A 7,909-nucleotide genomic window follows, 5' to 3' on the forward strand; every position below is an offset into this window, starting at 1 on the left:
TGCTGAGCACACAACCTTCCCTGGGCTTAGTCCCTGAGTGTATTCACACCTGCCTGTTCAGATTTCTGGCCCACTTTAGCCTGAAAGGAAAAGCACATTGGGCTCCCCTTTGTTCTTGTGACTTGAATTCCCCTGGGTACAATCTTCATGGTTCCTGTTTCACTCACAAAATTGCTAGGTACACCCTCGGGCACTTATTAGGCACTTCTCAGGGTAGTATGGCAATGTTTGCTATAATTTCCAAACTCTACAGCAGCAAATCACACTTTGGCCACCTCAAGCCGGCTTGCACCTCAGATCTACCAAATACCACTTCCCTGAGCATCCTCTGGATAAACTAAGTTCAGGCTGCTTTTCTGATCGTCGGGTTTTTTCATGCCAAAGCTGTCTGCTGTGTTTTTCTGTTTAATTATTCCCCTTTGTGCTGAACCAATGTCCTGGCCACTGCCAGAGCTGGCTTGCATTCTTTCTTGTTCTTTCTTCAATGAACTTGAATTTCTGAGTCTTTAAGACACTCTGACTGTCCAATTTTGAATTTTGGTAAAATTCCTCTTTCACCCATCTCACTGAGAAGCAGTACTCCCATTACTTGAATCTCAAGCCATGCAGCAACTGGAAAAGCGGCCTTCCTCTAATCAACATTTTCTCTTTTTTTTTAATTGGTTGTTCAAAACATTACAAAGCTCTTGACATATCATATTTCATACATTAGATTCAAGTGGGTTATGAACTCCCATTTTTACCCCAAATACAGATTGCAGAATCACATCGGTTATCAACCTTTTCTCTTGAAAAAGGGTTCCCTAAGAGTGCATGGCCATGTCCGCACGGGTTCGGATAAAACTCATGTTTGTTAGGAGCAAATGATACCAACACAGAAACAGAGAAAGGAAATAGAGAATCCTGACAATGTTTGAATCTCTGTTTTTTTTTCCACTAAAGAGCTCAACTTTATACCCACACTGGTTCTTGGGCCAGTTGGCTAGCTCAAGATTTTTATTGTGCTAGTGGTAGGGTTTCTTCTTTCTTACAAATTAGTCTGCACAAACACAGGGACATATAAAGAGGCCCCTTCATGCAAGGAGCCAGCCACATCTTACAGCCCAGTGAATGCTTTTCATGCTGCCCATTTCTCACCATTTGTGTGGTTGTACAGTACAGTGTGTAAGGATGTCAGTTTTGGAATCAGGCATGTATGGTAAAGTCTCCTGGCTCCATGATTTTTGGAACTGTGTGACATTGAGCTAGTAACTTAAGTTCTTTATATCTCAGTGTTCTTTCCTATATAGTAAGAATTACAATTATATGTACTTCATAGGGTTGTTGTGGAGGGTTAGTGATCATCTGCAGTGCTGGGTGCACCATAGATTCAAACACGTTTGCTAGTGTTGTTGGCAGTAGTTGGGCCTTGATGTTGTCCTCTTGGGTTGTCAATAAGAGCTCACAGCATCCTCTCTCTGCTTTATTTTATCTGTCTCTGGGATACTTATTTGGAATCCTCCAAGCTCCCTGAACAAGGCCAACCTTGACAAAATGATTGGGAAAGAAACAAATTTGTCTTACTCAGCTGTTTATCTGCCCTGTGTTTAGCTTCTTTCTCTTTAAGATGTGATGGTACAATTGTGAGGAGGGGACTAGCCAATACTACAATATTCAGAACACTCTGCCTTCTCTAAGTTTCATGAAAATCACAAGTAAAAGATGAAGAAACTTCTCAATGTTAAACAACCCCTCTTGATGACAGGTCTGCCAGAAGAGCGTCCATTCTTTGGATAGTCATGAAATGCATTTGTTGAGAGCCACAGCCCAAGGGGCCCCAGCAAACTTCCAATTGCCAGCAAACTTCCAGCTGCCAGCTGATGATTGGCTCACAGCGTCCCCAGCAACTTCTAGCTGCCAACTGATTGGCTCCTCTGCGGTGATGCTCATTGGGCTATTTCCCTGCCCTTTCAGACCAGGGAGCTGCTCATTGGGGGACTTTTTTGGCTCCACCCACGCGACCCAGCCAATCGGCCTCAAGAGCAGGAGGAGTGGGGGAAGTGGAGAGGCTTGTGGGAAGCCGGTGGTGGCAGTTGGGCTCTGAAGGTTTTTCCTGAGGAGCTGTTTTGTTTGGCAGTGTGTGGTTCTAAAAATAAAGTTCATTTCTTTTGACAAGTGGCTCCTGAACCATGCCCAGCCAGGTGAAGAAACTTCTCAATGTCAAACAACCCCTCTTGATGACAGGTCTGCTAGAAGAGCGTCCATTCTTTGGATAGTCATGAAATGCACTAACTGGTAGTTATGAGGTATTTGTATATTTTTTAAAAATGCCTTAGAATAAAGCCAAGATGTCTTAATTAATTTATTTTTTTGTATAATACATGGTAGTCTTTGCAATAAATTAGGAACAGAGAGAAAAACTGCAAATATGTTCCCCACAGCTACTATCCTTTCAGGTGTAATTCAATTTATTGCTATTTTCTTCTTAGAAGAGTAATAATGACTATTGTGAAAGAAAAAAATCATAGTAGCAAGTACCATTTTAAAAAGTATAAATCTCTGAAATGCAGTCATTCAGAATTAACTATTGTTCACCAATCATTTTGGTTGATATATTTTTATAGGCTTTCCGCAGATATCCACGGGTAGCTACAAAAATGGGCTCATAATGGGACTATAGTGGAATCCCTTGGAGAGTCTCTTTGTATTTTAATATATGTAATAGATGTTTTGTCTTTTTCAATTTCTATCATCCATATTTTGTAAATTTCTTTGTAGAGGTCTTTCATTTCCTAGCTAAGTTTATTTCTAGGGTTTTCTTTTTTTGTAGCTATTGTGAAAGAGATTGCTTTCTTAATTTCTTTCTCAATAAATTCGTTATTGGTCTTGAGAAAAGCTACTGATGTTTTGAATGTTGATTCTGTATCCCATTACTTTACTGATTTTTTTTATCAGTTCTTGTAAGTATCACATGTTGATTGATTGCCCAATGGAGCTCCTGCTTATCAGTTCTAATAGTCTTCTTGGAGAGTCTTGAGGGTTTCCATCTGCAGAATCATATCATCTTCAAACAGGGATAGATTGACTTCCTCCATGTTTGTATGCTTTTATTTCTTTCTCTTGCCAGATTGCGCTGGCTGAAACTTCCTCTACTACATTTGTATTAGTCAAGGTTCTCTAAAGGAATAGAGCCCAAATATTCTATTGGTTCTGATTATGTGTGGATGTGTGTTTGTGTTTGTGTGTGTATAATATAAATATATATTTATATTATGTATATTTATAGTTCTAGTTATGAAAGGGGATTTACTAGATTGGCTTACATGATCAGAGTCTGGAGAGTCCCACAATGGCTTCTGGGAAGCTGGAGAGCTACAGAAACTAGTAGCTACTCAGTTCAAGAAGCTAGAATCCTAAGAATAAGAGGAACCAATAAAGAAGCCCCAGCCCAAGACTGAAGGACTAGAAGATCCCTGGAGAATTGCTTGTGTGAGTCCATGTTGAACAGCTGAAGATACTGGAGTCTGATGTCCATGGGTAAGAGCAGCAGGAGAAGATGCATGCACTTAGAAGTTTCAAGCTTGCACACATTGGGCTGCTTCCTTTTCCCTCCACTTGTGTTCTACCTGAGGTCCCAGTCTATTATTTTAGCTAAAGATTTGTAGATTTTTTTTTCTTTTCAAAAAACCAAGTTTCCAGCACACATCTGTAATCCCAGGGACTCAGGAGGTTGATGTAGCAGAATCACAAGTTCAAGACCAGCCTCAGAAACTTAGCAAGACCCTATCTAGGGGGAAGGGAGGGGGAGAAGTCTGGAGATGTAGGTCAGTGCCTCTGGATTCCATCCCAAGTACCAAAACCAAAACAAACAACATACAAAAAACAAACAAACAAACAAACAGGAATTACTAAAAGAAACAAAGTTTTCTTTCCATTGATCTTTTACATTATTATTAAAGTATTTTATTTATTTTTCCTCTGATCTTTGTTACTTTTTTTTTTGATTTTTACTTCTTTTGAGTTTAGTATAGTCCTTGCTTTTTTAAATTCCTGGGTTGTATTGTTAGTATGTGCATCTGAAATCTGTTTTTTTTTTTTTTTTATGTAGACACTTAATACTGTAAACTTACCTCTTAATACTGCTTTTGCTGTATTGCAGAAGTTTGGGTATTTTTCCATTTTCATTTGTTTCAAGAAATTACTCAAATTCCCCTTTTGATTTCCTTAGTGACTTGTTATTCAAAACTATGTTGTTCAGTTTCCATGTATTTGTATACTTTCTAAAATTGTGTTTGTTGTTGACTTTCTAACATTATTAGATTGTGATAAGAAAAGACACAAGTTAGGATTTCAAGTTTTTGAATTTTTTAAGACTTGTTTTGTAGACTAATGTATGATTTATTTCAAAGAAATTCCCATGCTTTTTGGTGAAAAGAATGTATTCAGCAGCTGTTGGATGAAATGGGCTGTAAAGTTTTGTTAAGCCCATTTGATCTATACTATAGTTTAACTCTGATATATCTTTGTTGATTATTTTTGTCTGCATGATATGTTCATTAATGAAAATAGGGTGTTGAAGTCCCTCACTATTATTGTATTGAAGCCAAACTTTCCCTTAGGTCTAATAGTATTTGTTTTATAAAGCTGAATGTTTTGATATTAGGTGAATATAGGTTTAAAATCATTATGTCTTCTTGTTGAATCAATTTCTTGATCATGTTATAGTGACCTTCCTTGTCTTACCTTATAGTTTTTTGTCTTAAAGTCTGTTTTACTGAATATAAGTATAGCTACTCCTGATAATTTTAAGCTTCCATTGACTTGCAGTTTCATTTTCATCTACTTGTTTTTCAGTCTTTTGTGTCTTTTCTGGTGAGATATATTTCTTTTAGGCAGCATATTTTTGTGTTTGGTTTTCTATCCATACAGCCAGTCTATATTTTTAATTGGAGAATTTAGTTGATTTACATTCAAGGGTTATTATTGATAGGTAAGGACTTAGTTCTGTCATTTTATTGGTCTTCTTCTAGCTTCTTTGAATATTCTTTGTTCTTTTCCTCCTCTCTTGTTCATCTTTAAAGTTTGATGACTTATTATATTGATTTTTAATTTTTTTTCTATTTCTCTCTTGTGTTTTATCTACTTTTTCTAGTGGCTTATGTTTTTACATGCTTCCATTTGCTTTTGAATATGACTCACTTAAGAACCTTTTGTAAGATTAAGGCTGATATGTGTCATAAATTCCCTTAGCTTTTGCTTGTTTTAGAAAGCTTTTACTTCTCTTTTATTTTTGAAGGATAGTAAATATTCCTGGTTGGTGGTTAAATTTTGTTTCAGTCTTGGAACACATATTCCATTCTCTCCAGCTTGTCTGGTTTCTGCTAAGAAATCTGCTCTTAGTCTAATAGGGCCACCCTTCAATGTGATGTGCCACTTTTCTCACATAGATTTTTTTTCTTTGTCTCATACTTTTAAAAGTTTGACTATAATATGCTGTGGTGAAGATCTTTTCTAATTATGTGTATCTGGGATCCTATAAGCCTCCTCTATATGGATGTACATATTTTCCCCAAGATTAGGGGAATTTTCTGCCACTATTTAGTTGAGTGGGTTTTGTTCCCTTAATGTTTTTCTCTTCACCTTCAAGTATTCAAAAAAAAGTGGATATTTGTTCATTTAATGGTGTCCCAAAGGTTAATGCTCTCTTCATTCTTTCATGTTTTTCCCCTTTGTCTGAATGGGATATTTCAAAAGACCTGAGTTCAAATGCAGATAGTTTTTCTTCTATGTGATCTCTTGTTGAGACTTTCAACTGTATTTTTTTGATTTATTAAGCTCTCCATCCCAAGATTTCTGTTTGGTTCTTTTTAAAAACCTTTATTTCTTTGATGAATTTCTTATTCACATTCTGCATTGTCTTCCTAATTTCATTTAATCTGTATTTTCATCCTATCTATATTTTCTTGGATCTCCTTTAGCTTTTTAACTAAACATTCTGTTAAATTCCTTATCAGGCCTTTCATCCGTATTAGTTTCATTGTGATCTCTTGCCAGAAAGTTATTATGTTCTTTTGGAGACATAACATTACCTTTTTTTAAAAAAAAATAGTTCTTTTACTCCTACCCTGAGATGTGCCCATCAGGTGGAGAAGATATCTCTACTACTTTTGTGGTAACTTCTTAGTAAGAATCACTCTCATGAAGATGTCTTAGAATAATGGTTTGTTATGCAATGTTGGCTTTATTTCCCACTGGGCACTGCAGTGTAGTTTTGCAGTGGCTTCTTTGACTGTGATTATGTTCTATGGTGGAGCCTTCTGATCTCCTGGTTCTCTATGGCAGTGTCCTCCATTACTATCCATGTTGCACCACTTACCACAGTGCAGAGCCCCTTGCAGGCTTAGGTTACAGTCAATCTATTGGGCCAAGTTTGTTCAAGGCAAGTACTCCTCAAGTTGGTGCAGCGGAATGTTTGTGGAGTCCCAGCGATGGTAATATGCAGGGGCTTCTGACCCCTGAAGCAGTCCAAACTCAGATAACAGCTTAGTTCTGAACATAGCTCATGACTTCAGCACTCTGAGTGTTTGGTGGGAGACAGTGTGAGATACTTTCCAAAGCAAGGCTACTATGAAGATTCCAGGTTATTTATCCAAGTGGATTGCAAGCTTGTGAGGACTGTGAAACTTTCCAGTAGCTATGATTGCCAGCAATTGCTGTGATAGAGTTTCTGGGACTCTCCCTTTACCCCTTTCCCCTGCAAAGGAGAGAATCCCCATGGTCTCCCTATGGAGCTGGTCTACCAGGTCAAAGGAGCTCTGGCATCATTCCCTTGGATCATTTGTTAAGTTTATAAGGCCTGGATTCTGTGTTCATAACTGTTTGTGATATCACAGATATATCACTTAGTTCCTCCCATGATATCTTCTTTGTCTACTTAAGCAGACAGCCTAGCCTGAGTCTCCACTTTTGTCAGAATTAAGACTTATGAACTATTCTAGTATTTCTCAAAGCTTAGCTCTCCAACTTCTCTTAGAAGTTGAAGTATCCCCTTCTCCGCTCTGGTTTGAAAGAGAAGGATAGGTCTGGGCAAAACCCCATTTAGCTTCATCCTGGGAGTGTTGAGCACTCTTTCTTAAAGGTGCTAGCCATAATAAGCTTTGGTATAGCAGGTCAACTTCTGACTCCCGTTGGCCTGTGAAGCACCAGTGAGCTCAGAAGCAAGCCATCCTTGCAAAGCATCTTACTGAGAAGGCAACAGGACCAAGCAAGTGACTCTCAGGAGCTGGGTGTGATGTTCTTGATGCCCCAGTTTTGGGCAGGACCGTAACTTGCAAGAAATGGGCAGAGGTCAAAATAGACCCTGAAGTAGACAAAGATGTTGGCTATAAACAAAGATGATAACAGCAGCTACTGACTCAGGACACTGAATTCTGTGCCCTCTCCACCCACATCCAGGAACCCTGGAATCAGCCTTTGTAGCAGTCCAGCCTTGTTCAGCTTATCAAACCTGGATAGAGCAAAAGTCCTCATATCCATCACCTCCATCAGAAACAAGTCTGAACAAGTCAGACACTGCTCATAAGATACCCAGGCATTTGATGACTCTATTCTGGCTACCAGCCAAATATAAATTGAGACCCCTAAGTCATCCATCATGCTTTAGCCACGTGTGAGGTTAATGCCCTGTCTTTTTAAAGCACAAAGAACTGTTTGAGTGAATCCTATTGAAACGCAGCCCACATTTGGATTGTCTCTCTGAACAGTGTCTTGATTTGGAAGGCACAGCTGTTGCCCAGATCCCTGAATACAGCCTCCTGTTCTCCATGGAAGTTATGATAGATTAGTGTGGTGAACTTGAGATGCTGCGTAAAGCCCTTCAGGCTGCCCCTTCCTCCAAATAGTCGAGCTGCTGAGACCAGATGCTGGGTTT

The sequence above is a fragment of the Callospermophilus lateralis genome, chromosome 5, assembly GCF_048772815.1.
Source record: "Callospermophilus lateralis isolate mCalLat2 chromosome 5, mCalLat2.hap1, whole genome shotgun sequence".
NCBI classification, from domain to species: Eukaryota; Metazoa; Chordata; class Mammalia; order Rodentia; family Sciuridae; genus Callospermophilus; species Callospermophilus lateralis.